Genomic DNA, 16,069 nt, shown 5'->3' with positions numbered 1-16,069 from the left:
ACATGTTTCCTACCTGCCACTGTGAATTGTGTTCCAGTAGCAGTGAGTGAGAGTGCCCCTTTCCCTGTATCCCACCACCATTGCACCACTGAGAGTAATGTCAAGAAAACTTCTTGGCTTCTTGGGCTTTTCATATTAATACCAAGTAAACAAGTTAATGGTAAAGATTCTGCCAAAGAATCTGTCTCCTTTATTTCTAATGATATAGTTAGGGTGCTTGCTTCCATTGCCATCAATCTTTCTCCTCTTTAATTTTAAAAGGGAAAAGTAATATGTTAAACGCATCGATCAACAAAGTCACAAAATTAAGTTTTAAAATGTTAATGACTTCTTAGGAAAATACTAATTTTCTCCAAGATCTGTATGGATTATAGTCCCTAAAGGGGACTATGAAATGTTTAGTTGGATTTCTTATTTCTTAAATGAAATATTTAATTGGATTTCTTATTTCTTAGTTATCTTTCTGATATTTTAATGTAGATAGCAAATAATGAACATGTTTGGGAGGCAGATGGCATACTTGGAGCTGTAAAAATGACGTACAGATTCTGGAGATGGATTTAAAGCTGCTTTTCACCTATTCCTTTTAACATATTTGTTGCTTTTCTTATGGAGTCTGATAGAGATCTCTGCCAGGGTTTTCCTCTCTGGATTATTTCAAGGTAGAGAGTTTTTTCTCCAAAATATAAGTAAATAGTAGCGTCCAATTGCTGTTGAATCTGATGAAATGTTTATAGTTTTGAGCATTTACAGGTCAACTGTTACAAGCATGAGTAAGTTATATGATATGACAACTCAGAACACTTTATCATTTTATCAGTAAATACTTTGCATATTTGTATATATGAGAAACACTTCTAACCTTAATGAATTTGTTCCTTTTTCCTTATGGTAGTTCTGATACTTACATTTCACTTAGTTCAAAAAGAAACGGGACAACAAGGGAGGATTTTTGCAATTTTATACATTTTTTTCTTTTCCTCCTCTTTGATGGTTTTCACTTGTTTGTGTTATCCTTTCTTAGTTTTCAGTGGCTATGGCTATAGTTAAAGCCTGCTGCAGGTACTGGGGAGCATTGCTGAATTCCAGATAGTGTAAAATGTCATTTTTGCAGTATTAGGATTAAAGGGACTTTTTTTTTTTTTTTTATTGTACCATTCCTGGAGTTTTATATAGCGCTTTCTCTGCCTTGTGTTCCCAGGTTTGACTGCATCTGTATTATTTTCATAGGGGCTTTCCTGACATAACCCTGGTAGTGATAGCTGTTCTTGTTAGCTTTCATTTAGAGGATTGATTATCCTGTGCTTGGGTGCCATAAGCTCATGGTTAAACCATTGGTGATCTGAAAAATGGAAACCCTTGCTTCTCAACAGAAAGGGAGAATGAAACAATCTTGAAGAAAAGAAATATTTTATCTGCATTCGTCTGTAGAAGAATTCAGTTATTCTTGGGACACCTAGATGGCTCATTATTAAGTTTCCAATTTTGGCTCAGGTCATGATCTCGTGGTTTGTGAGTTTGAGCCCTGCATCGGGCTCTCTGGTGTCAGCGTGGAGCCCGCTTGGGATCATCTGTTCCCTTTTCTCTCTGTCCCTCTCCTGTTTGTGCTCTCTCTCTCAAAAATAAATGTTTTAAAAAATATTAAAAAAAAAGAAGAGGAATTCAGTTGTTCTTGTGATCTGCAGATGTACTCTAAAACAATATGTCTAGAGCCTGTATAGGCCCCTGTATGTCAGACTCTGAGAGGCAGGACTTAGAAATTAGGTGGTGGCAGTACAGAATTTAAGTTGGGCAAAGTCATTGTACTTTTGTGCCTTTTTTTCTTATTTATAAAAAGAACAGTTTTATGTTTAACAATATGCAGTCTTCATGGTGTCTGAGATTTCTGGTGAGTTGTGGAACTGGTGAGAATGAGATCAAATCTCTGGGTAAATAATTTACAGTTTTAGGGTTGGAAAAGATTCCAGTTCACCCTCTTATTTTTAGACAAACCAGTTGAGACTCTGGGATCTTGTGATTTTCTAAGGCCACTCTTTGTTATTTGTGTAAACAAATCCTGATGAGATTTGATTACACCAAGAATTCCAAGTCTCTTGTTATTTTAGTTGTATTTTTTGCAATTACATGATTATTTACTCTTTTTACAATTGCTTATTTAAAATGTGCAATATGTAGATGTAACAAGCTTATGTCTGTGGAAGGGGCTTTGCTATAAGGGGTAAAGAGATAGTATGGCTATATTTAACTGGTGTTAGTTATGGAGAGCTGACTATGCATCAGTGGTTCTTTACATTTCTATACATATCATTTAGTTTTCAGAACCATCTTACATGGTAGGTGATACAATTTCTCTCTCTTTTTAAAATTTTTTTAATGTTCATTTATTTTTGAGAGAGAGAGGAGGAGACACAGAATCTGAAGCAGGCTCCAGGCTCCAAGCTATCAGCACAGAGCCCGACGTGGGGCTCAACGTGCGGCTCGAACTTAAGAACCAACCACAAGATCATGACCTGAGCCGAAGTCGATTCTTTACCGACTGAGCCACCCAGGCGCCCCGTGATTTCTCTTTTTTGTAATCATAATGATTAAGTAGCTTACCTAAAGTCACATAACTAGTACAAGCCAAATACAGGATTCCAGGATACCCAATTGCAAAAATCAAGGTTTCCACTATTCCATGTGAAATAGATAATGCCCCGAGTTAAACAGTAATGGTAGATGGCTTTTGTCGATCTTTGTGTCCAGTATTGCGTTAGTATTTTTTATTCTCTGGTTTCTAATTCTTGAAACGACTGCAGCATAATGCTGTCTCCATTGTCTCCATGACGCAAATAAGGCTCTAGAGAGGTTAAGTGACTAAGTCTACGTGTCTCACTAAGTAGTGGAGGCACAGTGTTACTCCAGGGCTGTAGGACTGTAGTTGGCAGCCAGCGTCCTCCCACTACTCTGTGCTGCATGCTGCTTTAACAGATCTCAACTCTGTATGTATTTCATTCATGGCTTTTGGCTTTCTCAGGGACCATTGGTATATCAAATTGATTGAATCTGGCAGTTTCTAAGGTGAATGAATGTTTTTGAAACAATTTTATAATAGCTACGCAGCCACCAGCTAATGAACCATTAGGATGAGAAGTCTCCACATATATAGGTGATTTTGGCTTACTGATTTGTGGTGTACTGGAAATATTATGAGTCATAGATATATTGCACAGTACGCTTTTATTTTATTTTATTTTATTTTATTTTATTTTATTTTTTAAAGTTTATTTTTGACAGAGAGAGTGAGCGTGAGCTAGGGAGGGGCAGAGAGAGAGGGAGACACAGAATCTGAAGCAGGCTCCAGGCTCCGAGCTGGCAGCACAGAGCCTGATGTAGGGCTTGAACTCACAAACTGTGAGCTTATGACCTGGGCTGAAGTCGGACGCTTAACCGACTGAGCCACCCGGGCGCCCCTGCTTTGATTTTAAAGATAGAACAGTTTATTGACATTTCTGTAAATAGTCTATTTTATTGCCAAATTTTAATAAACATTCACACTGTTTTTTATTTTTATTTTTATTTTTATTTTTATTTTTATTTTTATTTTTATTTTTATTTTTATTTTTCAACGTTTTTCATTTATTTTTGGGACAGAGAGAGACAGAGCATGAACGGGGGAGGGGCAGAGAGAGAAGGAGACACAGAATCGGAAACAGGCTCCAGGCTCCGAGCCATCAGCCCAGAGCCTGACGCGGGGCTGGAACTCACGGACCGCAAGATCATGACCTGGCTGAAGTCGGACGCTTAACCGACTGCGCCACCCAGGTGCCCCTCACACTGTTTTTTAATTAAGCTTTTATACTTTTAAAAATTTATTTTTGTTGGTATTCTACATGCACATGATTTAGAGTTAAATAGTTCTGTAAGGCTTGTTATAAAAACAACCTCTTTTTTCCTGCTTCAGGATACATCCATTTGAACTCTTTTACCTGATTGTTTTAATTTTTATCTCTAATTTATAGTGTTACTTAATTTTTTCATTTCTAGGCATTAATTATTGAATTATTTTTCTTTTTTTATTGAGGTGTAATTGACATATAGTATCACATTAGTTTCATGTGTGTAGCAGAATGATTCAACATTTGTGTACATTGCAAAATGATCACCACTGTGAGTCTAGTGTCATCAAAGTATGATACAGTATTATTGACTCTATTTCTTATGCTGTATATTATGTCCCTGTGACTTACTTATTTTATAAGTGGAATGAACTTTGAATTTTTTGATCCCCTTCACCCATTTTGCACTTCCCCCAAGCTCCCTCCCCTTGGCAACCACCAGTCTGTTCTCTGTATCTATGTATTTGGATTTTGTTGTGTTTTGGTTTTTAGATTCCACAGGTAAATGAAATTATGCAGTATTTGCCTTTCTCTGACTTATTTCACTTAGCGTAATACCCTATAGGTCCATCCATGTTGTGGCAAATGGTAAGATTTTATTCTTTTTTTATGGCTGAGTAGTATTCGTGTGAGTTTGTATTACATATTAAAAAATTTTTATTTTTATTTTAAAGAGAGAGTGCATAAGCAGGGGAGAGGGGCAGAGGGAAAGAGAGAATCTTAAGCAGGCTCTGTGCTCAGTGCAAAGCAGGATGCAGAATTTGATCCCACGACCCTGGAATCCTGACCTGAACCTAAATCAAGAGTCGGATGCTCAACCAACTGAGCCACCCAGGTGCCCCTGCCAATGTTCTTTATCCATTTTCCCTTTGAACAACACTTAGGTTGTTTCCATATCTTAGATATGCTAAATAATGCTTTAGGAAACATAAGGGTGCATATATCTTGTTGGTTTCATGCGTTCCCCCTTGGGTGAATACTTAGTAAGTAGTGGAATTGCTGGCTCATATGGTAGTTCTATTTTTTTTTTTAAGTTTATTTATTTATTTTGAGAAAGAGGGAGAGCACAGGCAGGGAAGTGGCAGAGAGAAAGGGAGAGAGAGAGAATCCCAGGCAGGTTCCGCACTGTGAGTATGGAGCCTGATGCGAGACTTGAACTCACAAACCGTGAGATCATGACCTGAGCAGACACCAAGAGTCAGACGCTTAACTGGCTGAGCCATGCAGGCGCCCCTATTGTTAATTTTTTGAGGAACTTTCATACTGTTTTCCATAGTGGCTGTAGCAGTTTACATTCTACCAACAGTGAGCACGCGTTCTCTTTTCTCCACATCCTCACCAATACTTGTTATTTCTTGTCTTTTTGATAATAGCCATTCAGACAGATATCAGATGATACCTCACTATGGTTTTGATTTGAATTTCCCTGATGATTAGTGACCTTGAGCACCTTTTCATGTGCTTGTTGGCCATCTGTCTTTTGTGAGCCACCCAGGGACCCTAGTTTCTCTTTTTTATATAGTATCCTGTTCTTATTTCATGAAGCAATATTTTTTTCCTATCAGTATTATATAGTTCTTTTTGGAATGGGGTCATTTTTATTCTTCTGCATCTTTTATTCTCCAGGTTGCTTTTTTCTATTTTAGTGTCTTCTTTCATGTTAGAGGCTCCCTGCAAATGCCTGGTAACTCCTTTGCTTTCTGCTTTTATTTACATGTAGGACAATTGAAAATCTAATTGGAATCTGTGTGCTTGTGTGTGAAGGGCATGTTAACTGTGGTCTTTGCTGAAAGGTGATATGGCTAGGCTGTTTCTTTGAAGAACTCCTGGTATGAATCTTTTTAGGCCTTTTTACATGGTGTGGTCAGATTTGCTAGCAAGAGCTCTTCTGGTGTTTGCTTTTTTTTTTTCAAATTTTTATTTAAATTCTAGTTAGCATATATGGTAAACGGTTTCAGGTGTAGAATTTAGTGATCCATCACTTACATTGCTTGGAGATTATTATCCTGGCTGCAAGGTTTTTGGTATCCTGAAGGAGCTGGAGGTTGGGGGCTATAGAGGTCTCGATGTTGATTTTTCACACTCATCTAATCTCTCAATGTTAGCTATGGTACATTTGCCTTCAAGTGTGCCTTATCTCCCAAGCTAGACACCGTCTCTGTTTTGCCCTTTTGTAGGTAACCCTAATCTTTTCTTAGGAGGGGGGTAGTACAGATGCCCACTGTGTAGATTGCAGAGGGAAGCTGGGTGTGTAATTTCTTAGACTGTGAAAGTCTTGCTCTATCTTCACTCCCACTTCCAGAGTATCCTACTTATTTCATTCCTGAACCTTTTGTGGGATCTATGGTATAAATTGGGTGGCTTCTAAGTTTAGGGTTAGGTTTCCTTAGGTATGTCAATTCAGTTATTTCTTCATCTACTTTATAATCTTAAAATTTTTATTGTTGTCTTCTCTTTCATTCTGTTTGTCCTTACAGGATTATAATTATAATTTTTTTTTTTTAAATTCACTTTATTATCATTTTGAGTAGGGAGTGGAAGCTAATGTGTATTTGTAGCCTACCATCTTCAACAATTCACTCTTCAAAATAGTCTTCTTATAAGTTCTAATTCATTTTATTGCCACATTCTGTTAAGTGTTGACAGTTGTGTGGTGTCTGTAAGTGAAAGGAAATTATGTCACTGTGTTAAACTACTTTGTGCTTTTTGAGTTGCTTTTGTTTCAGTGATGTCTTAGTGGGTAAGGAGTCTAAAAGTCCTTTTCCAACTAACAGTTCAATAACTCATTTTTACAAGAAAACAGATTAATACAAATTTGAGCTGTATGTAAGGAACTGTCTTTTATGTATTATCTATTATCAGTCTTCACTAATAATCCATATTATTCAGGTTATGCTTCTGAAGTTATGCTTTAGCAAATCTCGTTTAAGTCTTTAATGTCTTTGACTTCAATTACTCATTGGTTAAAATTTATCTCCAAATCAGGAATGATCTCTGTTTATGTAAAAACAAACAAAAACCAGTCAATTGCATTTGAAATTATAGGAGGAAACGATTTATAAGTTTTGTATTTATGTTCCTGATATCTTTCTCCAGCTCCAAGAAATAAAAGAAATAAAATTTTCCCATTTTCCTGGACCCTATCTGTATTTATAGGCATCGCCATGAACTTCCTTATTTTCTTAAGACTATTAATTTAATACACTGAATTTCTTATAAGTGCTGTCATTTTGAACTTTAAAGTATGATACAAATATGATCAAAGCTTTCTTTAGAGTCACTGTTTAATAAAGAATAAACCATAGGATATAAACTATAAATTATTTTTCATTGAGTAAAAAGGGTCTGTACTTATTCATCCTGAATGTCTGTGTTTTATCCAAAAGAATACTTCTCTAGGATTAAAAAATAAATGTGGAGCTCATGGAAAATTTCACAAGAACATGAATGTTCTTGTGATAGCCTGAGAAAAAGGAGACAGATTAGGACAGGAGTTCTTTATCTGGGTTTTTGGACATGTTTTAGCACCTCCCTGAATTCCTATGTGCAAAATATTTTGTCTCTTATGTCTCTAGGGAGAAAGTTCTTAAATGTCTTTCAGATTACCAGAGGCTCAAAACACTTGAACTAGAGGCAAAAAAGTCAGTAAAGAAAAAAAATAATTGTTTATATGTTTAAGAACATCATGGGAGGTATATTTCCATATTATGTAGCTCAGAGATATGTCTTAGGCTCACGTTCACCACTTTAGGTTTATCTTTATTTTTGTTTTATTGAAGTATGATTTACAAACAGTGAAATGCTCAGATCTGAGGTATATAGTTTGATAGGTTTAGACAAGTGTGTATAAACTCTGTGTAACCCATACCCTTTTCTTCTTTTTCTTTTTTTTTTTAACCCATGCCGTTTTCAAGACCCAGAACATTTTCATCACCCCAGAAGTTACCTTAACTTTTTAAAGTAAAAGCAAAGGCCATTCTTTGTAGCTCTTTGATTTAAGGACAGACTTCTTCTTTACATAGTCCTGGAGAATCTATTAGCTAAATTAGTTGCTCAGGTTTTTTTTTTGTTTGTTTTTTGTTTTTTAAGGTAAGTTCAGTGCCCAATGTGGGGCTTCTACTCACAACCCTAAGTTGTGACTGACTGAGCCAGCCAGGCCTCCCATAAATTTTAGTTTATTTATTTTGTTATTATTTTTTTAAGTAGGCTCTATGCTCAGTGTGAGGCTCAAACTCAGGACCCTGAGATCAAGAATCACATGCTCTACCAGCTGAGCCAGTTGGATATCCTGTGAGTTGCTCAGCTTTTATGGGGGATCTTCTGTTTATACTTGCTCCTCCTTTCTCTCCACTGGACAACGTAGCTTTTTAAACTATGATGATCTTTTAGGTGAGCAAAGCACTGAGATGATAATTAACTACTTCACCTCCTAGGATCCTAAAGAAATTAGCTCATGTGAATTCTTATAGTTAATCCTGTTCCTCACTTCCACAATGGTTAATCAGTCAACATCTGATACAACTAACATAGTGACTGAAAGAGCTTTAATAAACTTTCCTAAAGATAGTAGTAGTTCAAGGGGTAGCAACTCTTAGAAAGATTAACAATTATCGATCATTTATTGCATTAAAAGTAGCTTCTGAAAAAATACCCACATGAATAAGAAGTGTAGGACCTGCTCTTAAGCACATGGCAAAAAGGAAGACAGACTAGTTAACATAATTTTCAGTTGGGTAAATACAGTAACAGAATACTGTACAGAGTACAGTCGTGCTTGAAAGAAGACATGCTAATTCTTTAGGGGATGGCCAAGGGCAGTTTCTTTGAGAAGGTACCTAAGTAGGTTTATGTGTGGATAATTGAGAGAATTGGTTATATCAGCCAACTTCTAATTTTCCATCTGTCAGTACCTTTAGTGAGCCTTAAAATGGATAGAGACTAGAGATTTTGTAGAGATTTGGGAGCCCTTCTGGAGAAAATGAATAAAAAATTAATGAATACAAAATTAGGTAGCAAAGTAAATATTTAGAGTAAGAAAAAAATCATAATAAATTACATGTTTAATAAAGCCAAGTCAATGAATATCACAAAATATAGAAAAATAACATTTTTATTAATTAACTGCCCGATATACCTTAATATATTTTTTTTTTTTCAGCGTTTATTTATTTTTGGGACAGAGAGAGACAGAGCATGAACGGGGGAGGGGCAGAGAGAGAGGGAGACACAGAATCGGAAACAGGCTCCAGGCTCCGAGCAATCAGCCCAGAGCCTGACGCGGGGCTCGAACTCACGGACTGCGAGATCGTGACCTGGCTGAACCTTAATATATTTTTGTATACATTTTTGACTGCATACTTTTTGACTTCTTATGTCAACAATTTGTAAAATAGGATTACTGTTTTCTGTAGAGAGAGTAGATTATTCTATAGAGAGAATAGGTTATTTCCTTCTAGCATTACTGATCAAAATGTGTTTATTATTATTGATAACTTTCAAGAGTTTCAGATCTATAACTCATTGGTAATGTCATGTACTATTTTAAGATTGTTGTCAAATTTCAGTATATCTCGACTAAGTTTTTTCCTTAGCTGATGTGTAGTACAGTGTTCTTATGTCTCTGCCAATACCCAATGGAGCTCATGTCTGGATGACTGTGGTCCTGCACATTAATGTGTAAATGACACCAAATGAGGCAGTGCTTGGGTATAAGAATATTCTTGGAAGTCATTCCTGTACCTAGACTAGCAGTAATTTAATTATGCATGGAAATGATTGAGAACTAGACATATCCTGTGAAACCTGCATACTTCTCCACCTCAACCTCCCTTTAGCAAAATGCCCAGAATACTGCATTAGCCAAGGCGGAAGTGCGATGGAGCAGGAGTTAGAGAAAGCAATCTTAACCAGTTGCAATTAGCATTCCTTTGCAAGTTTTGTGAAAACATACGACCATGGGAACATATTGTTAGGACTGCTTCCAGTACCTTGGAAGGGACCATCCCATTGAGGATCCCTGAAATTTAAACTGACAGTGTCAGAGTAAATTCAGTCCTACAGTCTTAAGCTGTAATTTTGTGCTTGCGTTTGTTAACTGACTACCAGAAAGATGTTTTACCACTATACATATGTAGTAATGTAGTATGTACTATGCTGCTTATGTCCGTTATGATTGAACCTATTTTTGTAAGCCCAGGATATGAGTTCAGCAGATTATGCCAAAATACTTGCTTTACTTTACCATTTTTGATCTGGAATCTTTTATCAGTTTAGCTCAACAAAACGTTTATTAAAGATCTGTTACAACCTATGCCTTCTGCTAGATTCTGGAGATGTAGTGCTGACTTAGAAATAGTTCATACCTTTGAGAAACTCATGGTACATTGTAAAATAGAGACACTTGATAGTGTCCTATGTGAACACAGAGAAGGCTTCCTTAACACAGTCTAGGTTATCAGAGAAACCTCCTGAGGAAGAGGATACCTGGATTAATTCTTTAAGGATGACTAGACATCGGTGAAAAAAGAAAGTTCAGTTAAAAGTATATGAGATAAGGAGGAGTAGGCTGTATCTGATTTAATTTCATATTTTTTTTCCTAGTCAAGTTGGCTTTGTCATAAGAATTTAATTTCCCAGCATTTAGACCACAAAACGATGTCATTGATTGCATTGTATACCTCTTGCTTTACTGCTCTGTATTTGTAGGCGAATGATAGACTATAAGAATAGTAGGTGAATCTTTGCCCTATTGTTACCTTGAGATCTGTATCTGATACAAAGATTGTTCCAAGGGGCACCTGGGTGACTCAGTCGGTAGAGCAGGTGACTCTTGACCTCAGGGTTGTGTGTTTGAGCCCAATGTTGGGCGTGGAGCCTACTTAAAAAAAAAAAAAAATTGTTCCATTGGTGCCAAGACTGCAGACTTTATTCTTTATTGAATCCTTTATAGTGGGTTGCTATTTTGGATTAAATCCCAGAGTAATTCTGCTGCTTTGCTTTGGAAAAAAAGAAAAAAGTAATCCTATTACCACAAGTAAATGCATATGAGCTTTTATTTATTTATTATTTATTTATTTATTTTGCATTTTAGCTTTTAAAGTATGATTAAATTAGTTTAAGCAATGGGAGGATATGGAAACTTTCTTAGTTATTAAATATATATAAAATAAGTTCCAGAGATGAAAAGTACACCATAGAAAATATAGTCAATAATTTTGTAATGTATGGTGACAGATGGTGACTACCCCTTTTGTGGTGAACATTGAGTAACATATAGAATTGTTGAATCAATATGTTCTACACTTGAACCTAACATAACATTGTATGTCAATTATATTTCAGTAATAAAAAAAGTATAAAAACAACCTCTTGCCTCCTCTCCCCCCACTGGGAGGAGTAAGCTTGCTTAGAATTGCTGAGATGTCTTGACAGTTTATTTTTTATTACTTTTTTTTTATGTTTATTTATTTATGTTGAGAGAGAGCATGAGTTGGAGGGGTTGAGAGAGAGAATCCCAAGCAGGCTCTGTGCTGTCAGTGCAGAGCCCGAGCCCAGTGCAGGGCTAGATCCCACAACCGTGATCATGACCTGAGCTGAAATCAAGAGTTGAATGCTCAACTGACTGGGCCACCCAGGTGCCCCAGATTGACCAGTTTCTTTTTTTCTTTTTTTTTTAACGTTTATTTATTTTTGAGAGAGAGCGAGTGAACTCACAAAGAGGGGAAGGGGCAGAGAGAGAGAGGGAGGCACAGAATCCAAAGGAGGCCCCAGGCTCTGAGCTGTCAGCGCAGAGCCCAACACAGGGCTTGAACTAACAAAACTCGAAATCGTTACCTGAGCTGAAGTCAAATGCTTAACCAACTGAGCCATCCAGATGCCCCTGACTGACCAGTTTTTAAACCAAGGTTTAAGTAGGGTAGAACTGCAAAGGGCCCAAGATTGAAAATGAAATTTTGGTTATCAGGATTAGGAACTATCCCCAATCCATCTGCTGCTTCTCTTGCTGCAGTTAAAATCTTTCAGATTTGGTGTGCCAAATAAAGATGATGGATCCTTTTTTTTTTTTTTAATATTGGTAACAACTGCTCTTTGCAATAAGAACAAGCTTTTCTCCCCCTTCAACATTATTATTTAATGTTAAGTAAACATTTGTTAGGAATCTGTTGTATCCCAGGTTCTGTGTTAGGTGCTTGGGATTCAAGGGTGACTAAAACATGATTCATAACTCCCATTTATGTAATCAAGTGTGAGAAAGAAAAATGTAAACAAATAAGCATGAGAGGTAGTGTTTTAAGCTGACTCTTTGTGGATTAGTATACGTGTGGCGGTAGAATTGCTATGGCCTGAATGTGTTCCCCCAAATTTATGTGTTGAACTCCTAATGCCCAATACGATGGTGTTAGGAGGTGAGGCCTTTTGGAGGTGATTAGAAGGTGATTGGGGTTAGTGCCCTTATAAAAAAAGACCCCACAGAGCTCCGTAGCCCCTTCCACCATAAGAAGATGCAGTGAGAAGTGGGAGGCACCAGCTTAGAAGAGGGCCTTCACCAGTACCTGACAATGCTGTCACTCTGTTGTTGAACTTTCAGCCTCCGAACCTGAGAACTAAACTTTTATTGATTATAAGCCACTCAGTCTTTTGTTATAGCAGCCTGAATGGACTAAGGGATAAAGTAAGGATTGGTGTTTTACTTACACATATACCTGCATGTAAATATGCATTTACATGTAGTCATTCATTCACTGGACATTTTATTATTTTATTATTTTTTATTTTTTTGAGAGGAGAGAGAGAGTGTGTGCATATGCCTGAGCTGGGGAGAGGGGCAGAGGGAGAGAGAGAGAGACTCTTAAGCAGGATCACACTCAGCACGATCATGACCTGAGCTGAAATCAAGAGTCATCTGCTCCATCAACTGAGCTACCCAGGCGCCCCTCATTGAACATTTTAAAGCTGTTAGTTCCTGTGTTGTGCATTTGCTGTGTAAAGCTACCTTAAAACTAAGGTGCTTTAAATGTATTCACTCATTTAATTGTCATAATGGTTCTACATAACTGATGATATCGTCTCCAGTATACTATCTAAAAGAGAATAAACACAAAAATACACACATAAGGTGTTGCAGGAGCATTAAGCTACAGTGAGACACAAGAGAGAATGGACAGTTTTTCCTGAGAGTTTAGGAAAAATTTTCTAAAAGAAATGATGTTTAAGCTCCCTAGATACCTTTGGTTGAAATACCGGTGTTATTTGGAATTACTGCCAACTCATTTGCTAGATCGATGTTCATTCTGAGTTCTACACATGCAAGTTTTGGAGTCTTCTTTTTAACACTGCAGCACATTGTATAGGGTTCTGAAAATGGAGTCACTGCTATTGCATAGAAATCACCCAGACATTTGACTCTGGGCACTTCCTAAAGTCTCTTGTGGTTTCACTACCCATTTACTGACTGGGGTAATGAATTTAGTGCTGGGGAAAGGAAACTGCAGCCTATATACGACTCAAAAGCTCAGAGGGTGATCGGAGATGAGCTATTAAACTTTAGTGTCTTTGCCTGTAGCTGAGATAATGCCTCAGATCACTTCACAGATGTAGAAACTAATTGGCCTTTGTGTGTGAAGTGCTTTATTATTTTCCAAGGATTAGATTATAAAATTTTATAGGGTATTAAATAGTGAATTGCCCAACCCTCTACTTGTTCTTATATGAAGTCACTAAGTTATACTTTATAAAGTTGAAGAGTTGTGAACCTGCTTCACATTGAGAGGCAACCCAGTTAGCAGTTTAATATGCGAGTACAATATTCCCTAATAATGTGTTAAAGAGCAAGATGTTAAAATTTGGAAGAAAAGTTTCCATGACTACAGATGTCTGGGAAGCCCTAGGCTAAATCTTGAACAATTTTCTTTACTACTATAGGACTTTTCTTAACTTATAAAATATGCATTTAATAATATACTAGTGCCTCTTTTGGCCCTGTGCTAACCAGTGAAGATACTGAAATTATTAAGTTACCTTCAGTCTGATCTTTCCTCTGAGCCTAAGTCTTGTAAATACAACTGCCTACCTAACATATCCATTTGGATGTCTGATAGATATCTCAAGTTAATATGTCCTAAACCCATCTTCCAAAGCCTATCTCCATAAGTGGCCCATCTTCTATCTACTTGAGACTAAAAATCTAGGAATCCTCCTTGATTCTTCACCACTGTCCACAAATCATGAAATCCAGTAGTGAGTCTGTTGGTTCTTCCTATAAATATTGGAATCTTCTTCCTCCCATCCCCACCAGGAGAGTAGGGATTCTTGCTCAGTGTTGTGTCTCAGCTTAGAACAGTGCTTCTTAGAACATAAGTGGTGGTCAGAGTATGTTACTTGGAATGCAGAATGCAAGACTGGATAAATGGATGGAAGAAACTGATTTATTGAGGTGGTGAGGAGAATTATTTTTTAATAGTAAAGATTTTTCTTTAAAAAATGTAAAACACGGAACTATAATTTACACACCATAAAACTCATCTTTAAGTGTCATTAGTAGACACTCTTCCATTTCTCCCTTTACAGCCCCTATTTTCTGTCTCTATGGACTTGCCTGTTCTAACGTTTTGTATAAATGGGATTATACAATATGTGATACAACATATTTTGTGTCTGGGTTTTTTTCACTTAGCATAGTATTATCAAGATTCACTCATTTATCAGTGCATATGTTCTAAACTAGGTTTTTTTAGACTTTGTCCCTGTATCTCATCAACTTTTTTTAAAATCTATTTTTTTATTGAAGTATAATTGACATATAATATCCTTCTAGTTTTAGGTGTATTCTCATCAACTTTTTAATCTTCCCAGAATTCCTCAATTTCTGGCCTGCTGATAGCCTTTTTTCTTGCTTTCCAGCGGTGTTAAGGAACTTGTTACTCTGTCATTGATGATAGTAGCAGTAGCACCACCCATAATAGTGGCTTAAAAGGAATGTTAGGCAGAAATGTAAGTAGGTATGTCTGTTCAGATTGCTAACTTCCTTGAATTGAAGGTAGTCTTTTTGATACTCAATGTTTTTAGCTTAGAGTCTTTAGCTTTATTGTTTTTAGAACATGTTGTACTTGATTTTGGCAATTTCTAACATTTTTTTGCTGGTGCATATCTGCCTTTCTGAAAACATTAGTATGTTTGGCACCCTTTTGGAGGAAATTGTTCTCTGGCGGGATTTTGTTTTTCCTTAATGGCAGTGCTAAGTAGTCATATAAATTAGTAGAGGTATGAGGAGAGGAGATAGAATTAGGTAGTTTGAAGATTGTTTTAAAAATGTACCTAACTGGGGCGCCTGGGTGGCTCAGTCGGTTAAGCGTCCGAGTTCAGCTCAAGTCATGATCTCGCGGTCCGTGAGTTCGAGCCCCGCGTCGGGCTCTGTGCTGACAGCTCGGAGCCTGGAGCCTGTTTCAGATTCTGTGTCTCCTTCTCTCTTTGCCCCTCCCCCGTTCATGCTCTGTCTCTCTCTGTCTCAAAAATAAATAAACGTTAAAAAAAAAATGTGCCTAACTGATAACTGTCACTATGAATTAGTCTTGTGTTTTTTCATAAGTGACTTGATTAAACTGTGGTGATATAGGAAGAAAATTATTAGAAATAATTGGATGGAAGGTAAAGGTAAGTAAGCATCATGCAGTCTTCAGTAGTGGGTAAAAGAATGAGCTTTCAAGATTTCAATCCTAGATTTAAATTCTGGCTCCTTTATTTACCACTCTTATAATCTTAAGCAAATACTTAAGTTCTTTAAACCTCAGTTTTGTTACCCATAAAATAAAGAAAATAATAGCATATACATCATAGTTAAGAGGATTAAATGAGATACTGCATGTAAAATCCTTCTCAGCACAAAGCCTGCAGTAAATGTTAGTTAATATTAATCATCATTACTATCCTGATGTAGGAGTTCTCAGCCTGAAGTTCACTGGAACTGTCAATTAAGAAATATTTATCAAGGGGCGCCTGGGTGGCGCAGTCGGTTAAGCGTCCGACTTCAGCCAGGTCACGATCTCACAGTCCGTGAGTTCGAGCCCCGCGTCAGGCTCTGGGCTGATGGCTCAGAGCCTGGAGCCTATTTCCGATTCTGTGTCTCCCTCTCTCTCTGCCCCTCCCCCGTTCATGCTCTGTCTCTCTCTGTCCCAAAAATAAATAAACGTTGAAAA

At 37.0% G+C, this 16,069-nt stretch overlaps 1 protein-coding gene across 1 annotated transcript in view; it reads left to right on the top strand.

The window, feature by feature from the left end:
• MOB1B (MOB kinase activator 1B) overlaps window positions 1-16,069 on the top strand; it is a 54,235-nt gene that overhangs the window by 10,475 nt on the left and 27,691 nt on the right. The gene's annotated exons all lie outside the window — the stretch shown is intronic.

This window comes from Lynx canadensis, chromosome B1 (genome assembly GCF_007474595.2).
Source record: "Lynx canadensis isolate LIC74 chromosome B1, mLynCan4.pri.v2, whole genome shotgun sequence".
Taxonomy (NCBI): Eukaryota; Metazoa; Chordata; class Mammalia; order Carnivora; family Felidae; genus Lynx; species Lynx canadensis.
This window is presented reverse-complemented; position numbering and strand designations above follow the sequence as displayed.